This window comes from Palaemon carinicauda, chromosome 40, assembly GCF_036898095.1.
Source record: "Palaemon carinicauda isolate YSFRI2023 chromosome 40, ASM3689809v2, whole genome shotgun sequence".
Classification (NCBI taxonomy): Eukaryota; Metazoa; Arthropoda; class Malacostraca; order Decapoda; family Palaemonidae; genus Palaemon; species Palaemon carinicauda.
In genome coordinates this window covers 64,750,256-64,767,310 of record NC_090764.1, presented here as the reverse complement: position 1 = coordinate 64,767,310, position 17,055 = coordinate 64,750,256, and the positions used below count along the sequence as shown (strand labels likewise).

Genomic DNA, 17,055 nt, shown 5'->3' with positions numbered 1-17,055 from the left:
CCGAGTGGTCTTTCGATCATCTAGTAGCCAACAAAGTCCTGACTTTGTGGGCTTCTCCGACTGTGGACCTCTTCGCAACGGCCCTGAACTTCAGGCTCCCGCTGTACTGTTCCCCAGTCCCAGACCCCAAGGTTATCTGGCAAGATGCTTTCCAACAATGGTGGGATAACATCGACGTTTACGTCTTTCCCCCGTTCTGTCTGATGAGGAGGGTACTCAACAAGACCAGAACATCGGTCAATCTTTCAATGACCCTCATAGCTCTGGTATGGCATCACGCAGAATGGTTCCCGGACCTTCTGCAACTCCTAACGGAGCCGCCAAGAGAACTCCCTCCACGACACAATCTACTCAAACAACCACACGCCAACATCTTCCACAAAACCATAGCTTCACTATGACTTCACGCCTTGAGACTTTCCAGTATCTCCACTCTCAGAGAGAATTTTTGCAACAAGTTTCAATCAGTATGTATGGACACCTGCGAAATTCATCATCAGCAGTCTACCAGGCAAAGTGGAAAGTCTTCTGTGATTGGTGTCGTGGAAGGGGTATCTCTCCACTCAATGCCACTATTCCAGCAATAGCGGAGTTCCTCGTGTATTTCCGTGAAGAAATGTGCCTATCAGTCTTGGCAGTGAAAGGCTATCGCTCAGCCTTAAGCCTCGCCTTTAGCCTGAAAGGAATGGACATTTCTTCATCGCTAGAACTTTCTCTACTTATACGTAGTTATGAACTTACCTGCCCTCAGTTGGAAGTGAGACCTCCCCCATGGAACGTGGTTCGAGTTCTCAGGTCTCTTAAGAGACCACCCTATGAACCATTACACCAGGCATCAGATCGCCACCTAACTTGGAAGACGGCATTCCTGCTAGCTTTGGCCTCGGCCAAGCGAGCCAGCGAACTTCATGGTCTCTCATACGACATCGCCCATTCAAGGGGATGGTGGGAGGTAATGTTCAGCTTCGTCCCTGAGTTTATTGCTAAGACTCAGAACCCAGGAGTAGCGGATCCTTGATTCGATTCCTTCCGGATTTCTGGTCTACGTACTGTAACAGATTACCGAGACCATCTCTTACTATGCCCATTAAGAAGCTTGAGGCTGTACCTCAAGAGAACAGCCGCAGCCCGTCCTCGTGTGCCAGCACTATTCCTCAGCACAGGAAGGACTAAGAGGAGGGTCACCAAGAACACCATCTCTGCATGGATTCGCAGGGTCATTGACCATGCACTGAATTCAGACCTTCCTCCGTCACGTCGCCCCCAGAGCACATGATGTCAGGGGCATAGCTACGTCCCTGGCCTTCAAAAGAAATTTTTCAGTGACGCAGGTTTTTCAAGCTGGGGTGTGGAAATGGCAAACCACGTTCACATCCCACTACCTGCAAGATGTGACCCACAGGAGACTCGATACTTTCTCTACCGGTCCTGTGGTGGCTGCACAACAGCTGGTTTAAAACCTCAAGCTCTTTATTGGACAAGTAGCAGGTTGCGGGCATTGTTACCCGGTTTTAGTCTGCATGAATGAAAAGGTTTGACTGCCCCTTATTCTTTTCATCATCCTCTCCCTTGGGGAAAGCAGTATCCTGAGTTCTCTACATAGCTGACCTCAAACCACTGCAGGTAAACCATGCTTCCTTGTGTTCCTAGTATTAATATTAATACTGTTACGTCCCCATACCCTGACGAGGTGGTATTGGGAAAGTCCTTGTCTACAAGTTTCCATCTAAAGAACTTTTTAGGACGAGTCACACTTCTTCATACCTTCACACACAGGTTGCGTAGGCCGCAGACCTTGCGTAGCAAGGTTTTAGCGAGGTACAGAGGCTCCTTATTTCTTGAGTGCTAACACCTTCAAATAAGGAGCCCCCGGGCAAAGCCAAAAGCCAGACTGGCTGGGACGTCCACCCTTCCTAATGGGTGAGTCACCCCTATTAAATAGCGTGGTTTGTATTCCAGTTACGGAACAAATGACAAATTCGTAGATAATTTGTATTTTCCTAACCATACAAACATTAGCTATTTAACCAAACTTGTCCGCCAGCCTTATCCTCCTTGAAGTCTTACCTCCAAGCAAAGTGAGCTCAAGCACAGGTGTGTGAGAGGCGGGGGCCTAGTAAGCTGCCCTCCCCTACCCCTGCTAACTAGCGGTGTGGGTAGTAAACCCTAGTTAAAAATTAATGGCTCGTCATTTCAGCTGCACCGAAAGTAATACCCTCTATTAAATAGCTAAGGTTTATATAGTAAAGAAAAATACAAATTATCTACGAATTTTGTCATATTGCCTTCCTCTAGGGAAGGTAATACTCCCTGCATCTCGCCCAAATTTCTCCCACTATTGTATTGGCTGACAACCCTCGTAAAGACCTAGACCTGGGTGTGCTGTGGCCTACCTTTGGGATCGATGGTGTCCCACTGGTGGAGAAACTCCCAGAGATTCTAACACCCACTAGAGCTGTGTGAGGATGCCCCTGCTTGTGTCCTTGCTTGCTGCCACAGATGAACCACTGCTGGTTGCTGGGGTTCTGTCTGCTGCCAGGAAATTCTTGACCTCGGTGAAGGGAAAGCATGGTCGCTCCTCACCTTCTTTGTTTGTTTCGGCACCTTCTTCTTCCCCTGCGTAGGAGGTGCCTGCTGCTAGGAAGAAGAAGAGTACAGTTGCAGTAGTTCTCTCAGGCACAGGATGAGTCACTTGGAGAAGTCTCTTGAATCTTCTCTCAGTTCCTCTGCATGATTTTGTGGGAGGAGTAGCATTATACCAAAACCATCACACTAGGAAAGCGACGAGGTACAAGTGTCAAGGGCCAGGTCTTGCAAGTGACCAGTCATAGGTGCTACTGGTCAGAACGACGAGTTATTCTCTAGTTCCGCTCCTGCCAAGGGAATTTCCCAGGATGCCTGGTTGATTCCATCACCATGCACAGGAACTCTCAGATGAAAAACAAAAGCTCTCCTGAAGATCTCACCTGACGTTGATCGTGTTCCAGGAAGAGACAAGCAACGAACACCTCCAGGCCCACGCACTAAGAAGGCTGGTCGCTCTAAGCATTCTTTGACTCCAATAGGAAAGTTTACCCCTCCACGAGCTAAGAAGGCAAAAGAGATGATGAACCACGAGTACTACCAAGAATGCTGAAAAATCAGAGGTCGCTAGAGTAATCACAATGTGCACGACCATCTCCACAATTGCCTCCTAAGGCTAGATCACCTTGTAGAGATCAGATCGTGACTCCCGACGGCACGAGCACCTTATTCATCGTCAGGGTCACTCACTTTACTTACAAAATAGTTTTCACTAGAAGACTCACCAGAGTGTACCCCCTTCAGTGCTAAGTCCTACTGGGAGCAGACGATTCTAGGAGGGTAAGTTTTCTCCTTTGTCTAAGTGCCAATGATCACCGGCATGCACATGATCACAACACGCTAAGCCAACACCCGCTAGATTACCATGATTATGAACACTGACATGTGCACGATCATCATGCTCTAAAGCCCTACCAAGATCACTGGCACTCACAAATTCGCCAACACGTAAACAATCCCAGACACACTTATGATCATGGTTAGGCTCACGTATTTACCTCATTAAAAGTATAACAGCTAATCCAGCTTTGCTGAAGTCATAGCCCTATTAAAGGGTTCAGTTTTGTATGGTTAAGTAAAAGGCAAATGGTTACTTGCTAATGCTAAAGAGAATTCAGATAAAATAAGCAATTCAACAGAAATGTGTTCTTTGGAACATTAATATTATGAAGCAACTGTCCCTCCTCTTTTAACAAGTGAGAGGATGCCTTCTTTTCTTCCAAGACCCATTTTACAAATATTCCTTTGAAGATATATGACACCCATCCGTTGGTCAGAAGACTTCCATTGCTCTTTTGACAGGGATCTCCCAGTGTTCATGATCTTTTCACACAGGCCTGATCAGTCTATCTCAAGAAATGCCGATTCAGTTTCTTTCTATATTGCTTCTTTTGTTGACAAGGTAATTAGAATCCTTCTGGGGTTTGTGAACCCTACAATCCAGTTTACAGGCACTGCCTTTCACCAACAAGTGAGTCTCCTTATTAAATGATGAAGGTTTGTTCTGCATAGGAACAAATTAAAAGAATTTTAGATTGTATTTTTCCTACCTATTCAAACTTGATCCTTCAAAGAGAATTTCCCCTTGACCTAATTTGAATTATGAAATAAGTATCAAAACTCAATAGGCTTCGCACTTGTTTTTCTCATTAGCTGAGCTAGCCCACGTCTAAAATGTATCCATAAGGACAGGTTTATACGAGTAGGAAATAGGATTTGTATATTTACAATATTTTTATAATGTGCAGTTTCATACATTCATGTTCCTACCTTTTAAATTTACTCAACCTTACATTCTATATATTTAGAAATTTTATATATTTTTTAACCACAGCTACTACTGTATATCATTCTTTGGGGTCTTTTAATAATGAATAAGTCATAAGGGTAGTATTTCAGAAAAGATAGACTGATGAACAAATTGCTTGTGCAAAGTGCAGATAGTAAAGAATACGACATATCTGTCTTGTGATTCACGAACAAAGGAATCTCAGGTAGTAGCTGTTAAAGCAATGGAGAGAGGTAAAAAATGTACAATAGACAAAGCTTATAAACTAAAGGTTATTAAGACTTAAGAGTTTATGATGAGTGAACAACTTAAGATACTGTGGAGACAGAGAATTTGTTTGTCTTTAATGTTTGTGCTATATATATCATTTAGATGAAAGGTATAATTGGCATAAATTGTTTTTCAGAAACTAAGCAATACTGTATGGTATGTACTGTAATAGAAGTTAGTTCTTTTAAGGAATAAACTAAGAAACCTTGTTATGTTGAGTTTGTTCTTTTGAAATATAAATGTAATTATACCTCTGTTCATTATTGTAATTACAGGAATTTTCTTATTTTTTCAGTCTGCAATCTTCAACTTTGAAAGCTTGCTGAGTGTGTTGCTTCTCATGATTTGCACGTGCACATATATACGAGGATTTGCTCCTTCTTTGTTGGATAGACAGAAAACGGGGTAAGAATTGAATTACAAAATTTTCAAGATGGTCTAATGGTTACAGCAAGCTAGATCTGTTTTTACATGCATACAAACCCTTATCTGTTAATAGGAGTATGCTTTCAGCAAAGCTGGATATGGCTGTTAAAATGGTGTCGTGGTGGCGTGGAAGCCCTGCGTACCTGACAGACCAATGAGACCTCACTTTGTTTTCCGTCACCGGATAGTACAGACGTACTACTGGACTCAACTGGCCATTAAACATTTTCCTTTTTCTTTTAGATAATTGAGTTATCAGATTGTCTTCAACAAGGATGTTCAGAAGAAAGGACGTATTTCCAGTGGTTTCCCGATAACTGTAGCTGCGTGACAGTTTTCTGTGCAGACCTGTCAGGTGCAGAAGTAGGTTGGCCAAGGCACTAGCCACTTGTTGAGATACTACCAGTGGAGAGGTATTGGGTCCTTTGACTGGCCAGATAGTACTACATTGGATCACCCTCTTATTAAGGCTCATATTTTCTTTGCCTACACATACACCAAATATTCTGACCTGTTCTTTACACATCTTCCTCTTTCCTCATACACCTATCAACACTAATCTAACCAAACAATTCTTCTTCACTCAAAGGGTTAACTACGGCACTGTAATTGTTCAGTAGTTACTTTGTTCTTGGTAAGGTTAGAAGAGCTTCTAATTATGGTAAATAGCTCTATTAGAAGGACACTACAAAATCAAACCATCATTCTCTAGTCTTGGGTAGAGCCATATCCTGTTTACCATTGTCTTGGCCAAAAGTTCTGTTGCTATAGGGTACACCTAGGCATGTTTGGAGATATTGAACAAAATATGGAACCAGTGGGTCTTAGACTTCGTAATGTCATCTAATTATGGCAATATTATTCGTGGACTGCATGACAATATTCAAGACCTTGCAGTGGCCTTCTAAAAGTACTATATGATATTCTATTATGCTCAGAAACTTTGGTTTCTCAAATGAATTGCTTATCTGAATTCCTTATTCCAAGTGTTTAGAAACCCATAATTTTGAATGGTAACTGCTTGGACCTAGTATACGCTAACACCCCTGGTGTCATAAATTAAGGTTGGTTCTCCAGTTGGGTCATCTGATAAGGCTTTAATTTTGTTAGTAATTAAGGCTGAGCAGCCTGTCCCAGATGTATCATAATCTTGTAAAATATATTTGTTCATTCACACACACAAACCCTTTGCTCTTTACTAAGGATATTGTAGTGCAGGATATATAACAACTTGGGCTGCCTTGCTGTATCTTTATTGATCTGATTCAGCCTGTAAAGCATGAAAATATAAATAGGTATCCAAACATGATTTTCACCACATTTAACAACAATACATTTAATAACATCACATTTTATAATATATAATACATTAACAATAATACATAGTCATAGTGCAATGAATAATAATAATGCTAAATGAACTGCACACGACAAATGCATACTCGCTCAACTTACAATGTGACCGCCCATTCTTAGCCATGGTAATTAATTGAATACGCCATCCGTCTATACACTGCCACCGACACTTGTCAGTCATAACACCGTCCTGCACTGCTTCCCCGTACCAACATAAAGAACTTGCTTGAAGGATTTTCGGTATCAGACCATTACAATTTCTCGTGCCTGTATCCTCATTATGTCCCCGAATACAATGACAATACAAACATTAATGTAAAGTTTACTAATAAATTTTCATAACAAATGCAGAACCAGCCAAATGTAATTTACACAAAAAAATAACTGCATCCTATGACATGAATATGTCAATCACGAATGGAAATTACACTACAATAATCACAACAATGACAACTGAGGCGGTGAAAAGTACAACTAAGAAAATCCCAAGGATGGGAGAATTTTGCGGCAGTCTCTTATCCTTGGAGCAATCCGACAGTCAATACAAATGCCGCTTATAACTAAAGCAACATGTTCAGTAATTTTGAATATTCCAAAAGTTACAATATTACTAAATACAATCCCCAATATTTATCCAACTTAACATGTACATGAATTTCATTAACTGGAATATTACTAAAACCACATAAATACAAACTATTATGATGATGATCATAATATAGATATATTGTTCCGGTGTAGCTGAAACCTAGCCATAAACTTTAAACGCGAGGTGTAAATGACCCTCTACTAGTTAAAAGGGGTAGTAGGGTTGTAGACTAGCCACCTCGTTCACACACTCACCCAGTGCAATACGTCGGTTTTGACACAGTAGAGTGAAGACGTGCTGTCTCGCTTTTCTATAAACCCATTTATTTACCTGGCCATAAACTCACTTGGTTTTCGTTCTCTTTACAGGTATGTTTGATTTTTCTGAGGACTGCTAATACTGCATGTGGGTTTCCCCTAGCATAGCTGGCTGCTCTTGCGGCATGTATATGTCGGCCTGGGAGACTGATCCTCATAACTATTGCCCTGTGTGCAGATAACACTCATGCACTGAGGCCACTCTCTGCAAAGAGTGTCAGGGGCAGTCATTCTCCCAATGGGAGTGGTACGGTAGGCAACAAAAGAAGTCTAAAAGGAATTCTTTGCCTTCTGGGTCTTCCTTGAAGTCGAAGAAATCCTGACTTCTTCCCCCGACACCTTGTTCCCTCCCCACTGACTCAGCTTCTTCGGCCTCCTCTGGAGGGCGGTCGACCAAGAGTGATGCCTGTTTGACCCCCAAGCAACCCTCTGGAGCAGAAGATCCCGTCACTTCCCATAGCAAAGCAGCGGCGCCCCAGCCCTTATAAGAATAGTTCACTTGACGCTTTGCATCAGCTTTAGCCTAAGATTGGGGCTCAGGAGTGCACAACTGCCTCCTCAGGGGTTGGCCATGGCCTTCCCCCTGAGCTGTTGGAGCAGGGTTCCCTCCAGTAGGTCTTGTGCCCCTCGCTGAGATGTCCTCTCCAACTCCTCTCCCACCCGAGGAGTTGGTGGCAGGTTCTCCATGGAGTCTCAGCCATGCATGCAATCACCCCGGGATGAGCACACACGCTGAGCTTGTTCAGCATACTAGACTCGCCCGGCAGAAACCTTCGGTTCTTCCACCCTCCGAGGCTGGTCGCTCTTCTCGCTAGCATGAGAGTGCTTCTTCACTTGAGTGGTTCACCTCTCAAGTGTCTCAGAAGAAAATATTTGACTCGTCGATACCTCGCTCCAGCTCTTTGGAACTCTTTGGTGATCAAGGCCGTCAACACCCTGTAGTCATAGCCCCTTCCCACTGTGCCTTTAAGCAAGCACAAGTCGCTGTAAGTCTCACGAATGTGGTTCCCTTTGCTGCCCCACCTCGGGTGTCTACACCTCGGGGAAGTGCCGGCAGGTTCTAGCGTTCCTGTGTGATGACACTTCGCATTCAAGAATAAGCCACCTTTGCCTTGCTCGCCTCCATCTGAGCGAGGCACGAGCAAAGCTACTTGCGAGCTTCCTCCAGTTACTCTTACAAGTTCTCTCGCACCACGTCTCATTACTACAGCTCGTGAACAACCAGTTCCTAGTAAGGCAGTGGAGTCATGCTCATCACCACGCAATCGGCAACCACCTGCAGGCGAGGTAGGCGGGCAAGCTCCTGCTTCTGGTGAAGGTCTGATCGCATCTCTCCCAGCGCATACTACCTTGGTATGCTCGCCGAGAGAAGCAGTTGCTCGCGATCAGCCAGAGGGCTCACCCTTGAGAGATCTTGAGGTCATCCCTTTGTTTGCAAAGGGCATGCCATGGTTTCTAGAGCTTGTACAGGCTGTGAAACAGGCAGTTGTCAACTCTGTTCCAGTGCCACCAACAACAGTTTCTTCTTGACCAATTACTATCCCTCTTGCTGTGTTTGGATCTCTGGAAGTTCCAGCCCACTTGTGGATCCTAGTCATATTAGTACTGCCTCCAAGCATTCTCCTCCTCCTCCCCATTTGGATCTTCCTTTGCCTTTCAATCGCTCGTCTAGATACCTCTAAGACTTCCCGTGATGAGCCTGATCCTATTTTGTAGAAATTGGATATCATCCTGATTAAACTGACTAAGAAACAAAGGAGACTGAGGCAGGAGACACTTCTCCATGGAATACCTTGCATCTGAGAATGAGCAGAGGTTTGAGACCTCCGGGGTAGGTCTCGTTCAAGGACAAGTACTGGTTGTCCCTGGTGAATCATCCGCTCCGCCCCCGATGCCTCTGTCTGCCTTCATGACCCCCCAGCAGGTTTTGCAGCCAGCAGGAAATCCTCGGAAGGAAACTTCCTCTCTTCTTGCCTCCTTCACGGCTAAGCCTGGGGAGTGTAAGGATATGAAAACCCTTCAGAATAACTTTGCTTCAAAGCCTCTTGATCCCCCAGAAAAACAGGAGGCTCTCAGTTTGTTTCCAAACTTGTTATTTTCCACAACTCAGCACTTTGTTCCTCTATCAGGGTAGTTGTTGATAAAGCTGACTCAGCTCAGGCTCTTTTGGGTATGAGCTTTGAGTTGGATGACTTCAAAGACATTAAGTCAGAATGCTCTGACAGTGTGCTGCCTTTACCAGCTAGCCCAAGAACCTCTTCTGTTGATCAGAGAGATTCGGACCATTCCTTTTTGCAGATCTTGGATCTTGAGGAAAATCAACGGACTGGATGATCCATTTTACTTTCCTTCTGAAGGGAAGGACACAGTCCTTGACTTCTTCTGCCAGGCCTCCTGAACCGGAAAGACCAGGATTGAGTTACCCTGGTCTAGAATGGTAAAGGGAGCCAGGAAGAAGTCCATATCTCAGGTCACAGGATCTGCAAACTTTTTCAGGGCTAGCAACTTATCACGGTTAATTCCTCCGCTGTTAGTACAGCAGAAGAAATACAGTTATACCTAGGTACTCGACCATAATCCATTCGGGATCAGTGTTCGACCACCGATTTGTTCGAGTACCGAAACCTTTTTTCCCATAAGAAATAATGGTTTTATTTTTATACGTTACTACGCATTCCAAAATGCCCAAAATATTAATAAAACGTGTACCTAAACAACAATAATTATTTAAATGTGTACGAAATTGGTCGGAAAACCCTATAAAACAATTTTAAACCATTTACTGTACCTTTGAGCAGCGGTTCGATGGCATACAGGAATGGATGTGGAGAGGATGGAAGGGGGAGGTTACTGCTTGGAAGAAGAGTCCCCTTCCATGAAGTGGCTGGGTAGGTCTCCTTCAGGGGATTTTTCTCTCTCCAGTAAAAGGTTGGGCAAATCTCCTTCAGGGGTTTTTTCTTTTCTGTCTCTCTTCTTTGGAGGGGAATCAGGCTGGGATGTAGCAGCTCTTTTCATTTATGAAAAACATGTCAATTGTCAGCTGCTTCTTTCTCTTCTGCACTATTCTTCTAAAATGAGACATAAAATTATCATTAACATTATCAATGTAGGTATTGGCCGGCATTTTCTTCCAAAATAACCCGGTCTCATTGCAATTGAAGACTTGCTGCAGGATAAAATTTTGTTCCTTAATGTATTGGTCAAATTCGCCAACGTATTTTTCAGCCGCCGCCTGATCCAAACTGGCTGCCTCCCCATGCCTAGTCACACGGTGAATACCAGTTCTGTTCCAGAATTTCCCGAACCAGCCCCTGCTTGCATTAAAAATGAATGACAAATCACTTTCACTAGTACTGGCACTTCTTTTCACCAATTCTTCATAAATATGAAGAGCTTTTTCGCAAATGAAAGCTTCACTTATACTTTCCCCGGCCAACTGCTTTTCTTTAATAAATATAAGGAGCAACTTTTCCAATTCCTCAATTGCTTGTGGCCTTTGCTTACTAATTGCTGTCACTCCCTGTGCAACATTAGCTTTCTTTATCACTTCCTTATTTTTCGTAAAGGTCGAAATGGTTGACTTCGCCATGCCATACTGTAAGGCTAGATCAGACACTCGTACACTATTCTCGTATTTCGCAATAATTTCCTTCTTCAACTCGATCGTTGTTCACACTGTTTTCCTGTTATCCTTCCTCTTATCACTAACTTTCTTGGGGCCCATTATTATCGGCAAAAAAAGGCAATAAAATGCACTAAATCGCAATAAATTCTCAACACGTGTTGTCAGAATGACGATCTCTCTTGAAATGATGCAACCCAACCGGGCGAGAGTAACCGAGATGGCCGCTCATCTCACTCGGCCACACGTTCGGCTGTGTTCGAGTTCCGATTTTTTGTTCGAACACCGCAGCAAAAATTACTTGATTTTTTTGTTCGAATTTAGAGTCGTTCGACTACCGAGGTATCACTGTACTACAACATCCTTCACGATGACCCTTCTCCACTGCCCCCGGGCCCAGCGATCTTGGTATTGGCACATAATATAACCGTAGACAGGTTAGTGGCTCAACAGGTGACTTTCTCGGCTGCAAAAGCCGCGAACATGGAGTGGGTTGCAAAGGCTTCCTTGCAAGCTATTTCACGGATCGACTGCTGGTCTGGTTCCATTGGGTATCTGATTGCCAACGAGAACTTATCCAATCCTGAGTGGAAGGAACCAATGAACATCTTTTTGCTTTTAGGAGCGAGACCAGTCGAGTTCCTCGTTCACAACGTAGCCAACTAGTGGGCGAACTGGATTCTGGAAAGGCAAGACTCTGTCATTTCAAAATGATTCCAGAGTCAGGTGCCAAAGAGAGATGCTCAAGCTATGCAACTCGTTAATGGAAGGTGCTTTGTTATGTAACTCGTAAGATATTGACGCTGGAGGATAGCAAGTCACGACTCCCTCCATGAGTAAGTAACATCTTGCCCTCATTCTTCGGCCCCATCTACTCTGTGCACAGACAGGCACATAAGAAGATATCAGATGCTTTGAGGCAGTCCAGTGCCAAGACGCAAGCTCCTAAGCAACACTCTTGGCAAGGGCCCTAGGGGCAGAGGAGGGAGAGGTGGAAGATGTGGCCGCTCTTGCTAAGGGGGCATTCCTCCTGCCTGTTCACCGATGGGAGGATGCCTGAAGCATAGGTGTCAGAGATGGGAGTTCTTTAGGGCCAAACCTAGGATGGTGTCAGTTATTCTCAGTATAATGTGCAGTATATGAGAGTTGAATGAATAATTACCTTTTTTCTTCTCTTACAAACATCCCTTCTTTGGGAGTATCAACATAGAACATTACTTATGCAGGTAACGATATCTCTGTGACCAGTTTATAAAATTTAGACATATTAAAATTTTGAAAAGGATGGTTCATACATTTTTACAAACTTATTAAAATTTTGAAAAGGATGGTTCATACATTTTTACAAACTTCTTGGGGCTGTGACTGTCACTCATCTTTATGTTTATGATGCTGACATCTTGACCATATCTCTCTTACGAGCTGGTTGAGATTTTCATTACTATCATCATTATCCCTTGGGTCAATGGTCTAGCAAGCACTATCTTCCTCTGAGTCTTCTCTCGTCTTAGGGAAGACTCGTTTGAATAACGACACTGTATTTTGTGTAGGAACAAATTACAATTTTTATCTCCATTTCCCGCCTCATCCACCCCTCAGGTCTTGACCATGAGTGAGTGATGAAAGTCATGCTGATCTAGTTACTCCTACCCAGTGTGGGTGGGATGCTGACAGCCATACAGTTGTCAGAATCCAGCGATTTCCTTAATTATGGTCGTCGGCAAACAGTTACGGAGTACTGTACAGTAAACCATTTAAATGACTCAGGTTTGTATAGCCAGAAAAAATAAAGATTATTTTAAAAAGTGTGTAGTTTTTTTGCAACAGATCAAATCATGTTAGCCTTTGATTACTTTTTTAAGTCTTCATTGTGTAGATAATTTCTTGTTGATTTTATGTCATGTCTTAGCCTATTGCTATTTTCATCTTATGTTATGCAGTGGAGGACTGCATCAGCTACTATTACATCAAGACTTTACATACGCATAAACATTCTTTGAGCTGAGTTGTGAATCGACTCTAAAATAAGTGCATGTCTTAAAGTAATTTAGTTTTTATTTACAATTGATAAGTAATATTGTGTGGTGGGTCAAGGTTATTAAGGCCATTTTTTATTGTTCATTTAAGGGAAGTAAAAAAATAGCCAAATACATATGTAATTAAAGCCTCAATGATGCTAAATGTCAAAAAGTTTATTGTAATGAGCTAATTTAGATCAGTTCCCATAATTATCAGATTATTGATAATTCATTTTTTATATAAGTAATATTCCTACATATCTTGCTAAATTACTTTGCTTATGAATCATTAAAGGGTTTATGAAAACATAATTTCCCTTTGTTTCCAGTTTTGCAGGAACATTTTGGAAGATGGCAAGAATAGGAGAGCGGAAAAGTCCTTGGGTAGCTGCTGCGTGCATATTGATGGCCGTCAATGTACTCTTTCTCTCATAGCTATGATTGATATACGTTCTTATACTTGCAAATAACAAACTCTTCTTCTCTTATTTTGGATTAGAAGTGGATAGTATTTTATAATGTTTGAAAATAAAAAGCTGCTTTACACAAGCCAATTTACAATGGCATGGGTTGAGATTCAAAAGTTAAGTACAGTTTGACAATTGTTTTATACCACAGGTTATTGATGTCTTTTTTGTTTATTAATAATTGGATATGACTTGGAACGAAAGTTTTTGTTTTAATGAATGATGTGGATGACTTATTTGGTATTTCAGTTTTTGGGGCCATTGGATGATGTAATTGTTGGTTGTTAAAACAGATTTGTATGTGGTATATTCTAATCATGATTATTAGATATAAATATAACTTGTTTACCAATAACTCATGTAGATTTTATTTCAAATATGCAATATCCTAATATAGGGAAAATTACTTTAGAAAGTGTATCAAAATCTTTCATAATTTAATTTGTATATTATAATTGAGTTGTCTGTCTCACCTTAGAGTTTAGACGAACATTTCAGTCAGTGTCGCATATGCTTGACATATACAGTATTGTTATAGTCTAACAAAAGAAAATTGCAGCTCACCTCAGATTTAGGGAAGTTTATTTGCTTTTAAATTACACCAGTTAAGGCTGGTTCATTTATTACAAGTTTTCTGACATTAGTTTGCAGAATTTAAGAAAGAATGTAGCTAATGTCGATGGAGTGTTCACACATGTTGCAATTTTTTTTAGTGCTAATTGACTTTTTGTTTGCCGGGAAATCGTGTAGATTAAAAGTACATACACACTTAATAGATGATGAAGACATGTTAGTCCTTTAAGCTCCATAAGACGTACTGTATTTGATATATTATGCCTTTAATGCATACATGTCGATTATTTACCAGTTTTTTTTTTATTATTTATGAATATGGAAATTTTGCAAAATATTTAACATATGTCAGTGGAAAGAAAGTTTGATGAGCTAAATGATAAAAAATTGTACAAAAGTTTTAGAGTACTATCTTGTAAAGGTGATAAAGTAAAATGTCCGCAAAAAAAAAGGCCTGTTGCTCGAGGGACAAAACATTTGTTATTATTATTATTATCATTATTATTATTATTATTATTATTATTATTATTATTATTATTATTATTATTACTAGCCAAGCTACAACCCTATTTGGAAAAGCAAGATGCTATAAGCCCAAGGGCTCCAATAGGGAATAATAGCCTAGTGAGGGAAGGAAATAAGGAAATAAATAAATGATGAGAACAAGTTAACAATAAATCATTCTAAAACAGTAACAACGTTAAAACACATATGTCCTATATAAACTATTAACAATGTCAAAAACAGATATGTCACATATAAACTATGAAAAGACTCATGTGAGCCTGGTCAACATAAAAACATTTGCTCCAACTTTGAACTTTTGAAGTTCTACTGATTCAACTACCCGATTAGGAAGATCATTCCATAACTTAGTAACAGCTGGAACAAAACTTCTAAAATACTGTGTAGTATTGAGCCTCATGATGGAGAAGGCATCGCTATTAGAATTAACTGCCTGCCTAGTATTACGAACAGGATAGAATTGTCCAGGGAGATGTGAATGTAAAGGATGGTTAGAGTTATGAAAAATCTTATACAACATGCATAATGAACTAATTGAATGACGGTGCCAAAGATTAATATCTAGATCAGGAATAAGAAATTTAATAACCGTAAGTTTCTGTCCAACAAATTAAGATGAAAATCGGCAGCTGAAGACCAGACTGGAGAACAATACTAAAAACAAGGTAGAATGAAAGAATTAAAACACTTCTTCAGAATAGATTGATCACCAAAAATCTTAAAAGACTTTCTCAATAAGCCAATTTTTTTTTGCAATTGAAGAAGGCACAGACCTAACGTGTTTCTCAAAAGTAGATTTGCTGTTGAGAATCACACCTAAAATTTTAAAAGTCATACAAATTTAAAGAAACATTATTAATACTGAGATCCGGATGTTGAGGAGCCACCGTCCGTGACCTACTTACAATCTTACTTTGAGTTTTGTAAGGATTCAACTTCATACCCCATAATTTGCACCATGCACTAATTTTAGCTAAATCTCTATTAAGGGATTCACCAACCCCAGATCTACATTCAGGGGATGGAATTGATGCAAAGAGAGTAGCATCATCTGCATATGTAACAAGCTTGTTTTCTAGGCCAAACCACAGGTCATGTGTATATAATATGAAAAGTAATGGACCAAGAACACTACCCTGTGGAACACTGGATATCACATTCCTATACTCACTATGGTGCCTATCAACAACTCTTTGAGATCTATTACTTTAAAAATCAATAATAATGCTAAGAAACGACCCACCCACTCCCAACTGTTTTGAGTGTGAAAATAAAGGCCTCATGATTAACACGGTCAAAGGCAACACTAGAATCAAGGCCAATAATACGAACTTCCTGACCACAATCAAGGGATTTCTGTACAGCATTGGAGTTTGTAAAAAGGGTATCACATGCTCCAAGGCCTTTATGAAAACCAAATTGCAAACTAGGGAATAGATGATTACCTTCAGCAAACCTATTAAGACGTTTTGCCAGAAGACGCTCAAAAACTTTAGATAATATGGGAGTTATGGAAATTGGGCAGTAATCAGTGGGACTTGAGCTACCACAAACACATTTACATAGAGGAGTAACATTACCAATCCTCCAACAAGTGCTAAAAGCTCCTCTTCTTGCTAACTTGCGCAAAATAACAGATAACTTTGGAGCTAAGAAATCTGCTGTCTTTATAAAAAACAAAGGAAAAATACCATTTGGGTCTACACCTCCATAAGCATCAAGGTCCATCAACAGAGCTTTAATTTCATGAGATCGAAAAGCTAAACTAGTTAGTTTAGCCTCAGGAAAACAGGAATGAGGAAGTTCAAGTTTTTCATTACTCTGTTTACTGTCAAAAACATCAGCCCTTTGGTGAGGGATTGGAGGTTGAACAGTTAATGTATGGTGTTTGGAAATTCCGTCCATTTACCAAGACATTTCCCTCAATTTTGGGGGTTAGCCGACATCAAAGGAACAAAAGGGGACTTTCTCTTTGCTCCTCCCAGCCTGACGAGGGATTCAGCCGAGTTTGGCTGATACTGCTAGGTACTTGCCACCCCTCCCCTGTTATCCACCACAAAGGAAGTTACCGAAGGACGAAAAAATGGGGTGTCATTGATTTATTTACAAACATTGTGACAAAGAATACAGCTACCAAACATTTTTCCTATCGGTATTACTGTAATGTTTTTTAATATACAGTACAGTGAATCAAGTAATAGTACCTGATTATTCAAATCAATCATAATTTTCATCTAATACTGTATAGATAAAAGACAGTACACAAGGGTTTAGTCTGAAAAATGTCATGCAATTTTCATTTTTTCAAGATTAAATTAATCATTTTCATAAGATACAAATGTAACTTCAATAAATATCATTGAGGCTTTAATATTAAATATGTATTTGGATATTTTTTTACTTCCCTTAAATAAACAATAAAAAAGGCCTAAATAACCCTGACCCACCACACAATATTACTTATCAATACAATCTTAGAAGTACAGGGTCGTTTTAGAAGAGGTAGGGGTTGTAGGAATC

At 40.9% G+C, this 17,055-nt stretch overlaps 1 long non-coding RNA gene across 1 annotated transcript in view; it reads left to right on the top strand.

Moving 5' to 3' along the window:
* LOC137631829 (uncharacterized) overlaps positions 1-13,327 on the top strand; it is a 67,048-nt gene extending 53,721 nt beyond the window's left edge. Inside the window, exons 2-3 of the long non-coding RNA XR_011041951.1 lie at positions 4,938-5,047; positions 13,300-13,327. This is a non-coding gene — a long non-coding RNA (uncharacterized lncRNA). The remainder of the gene's footprint in view (positions 1-4,937; positions 5,048-13,299) is intronic.
* The last annotated feature ends 3,728 nt before the right edge of the window (positions 13,328-17,055 follow it).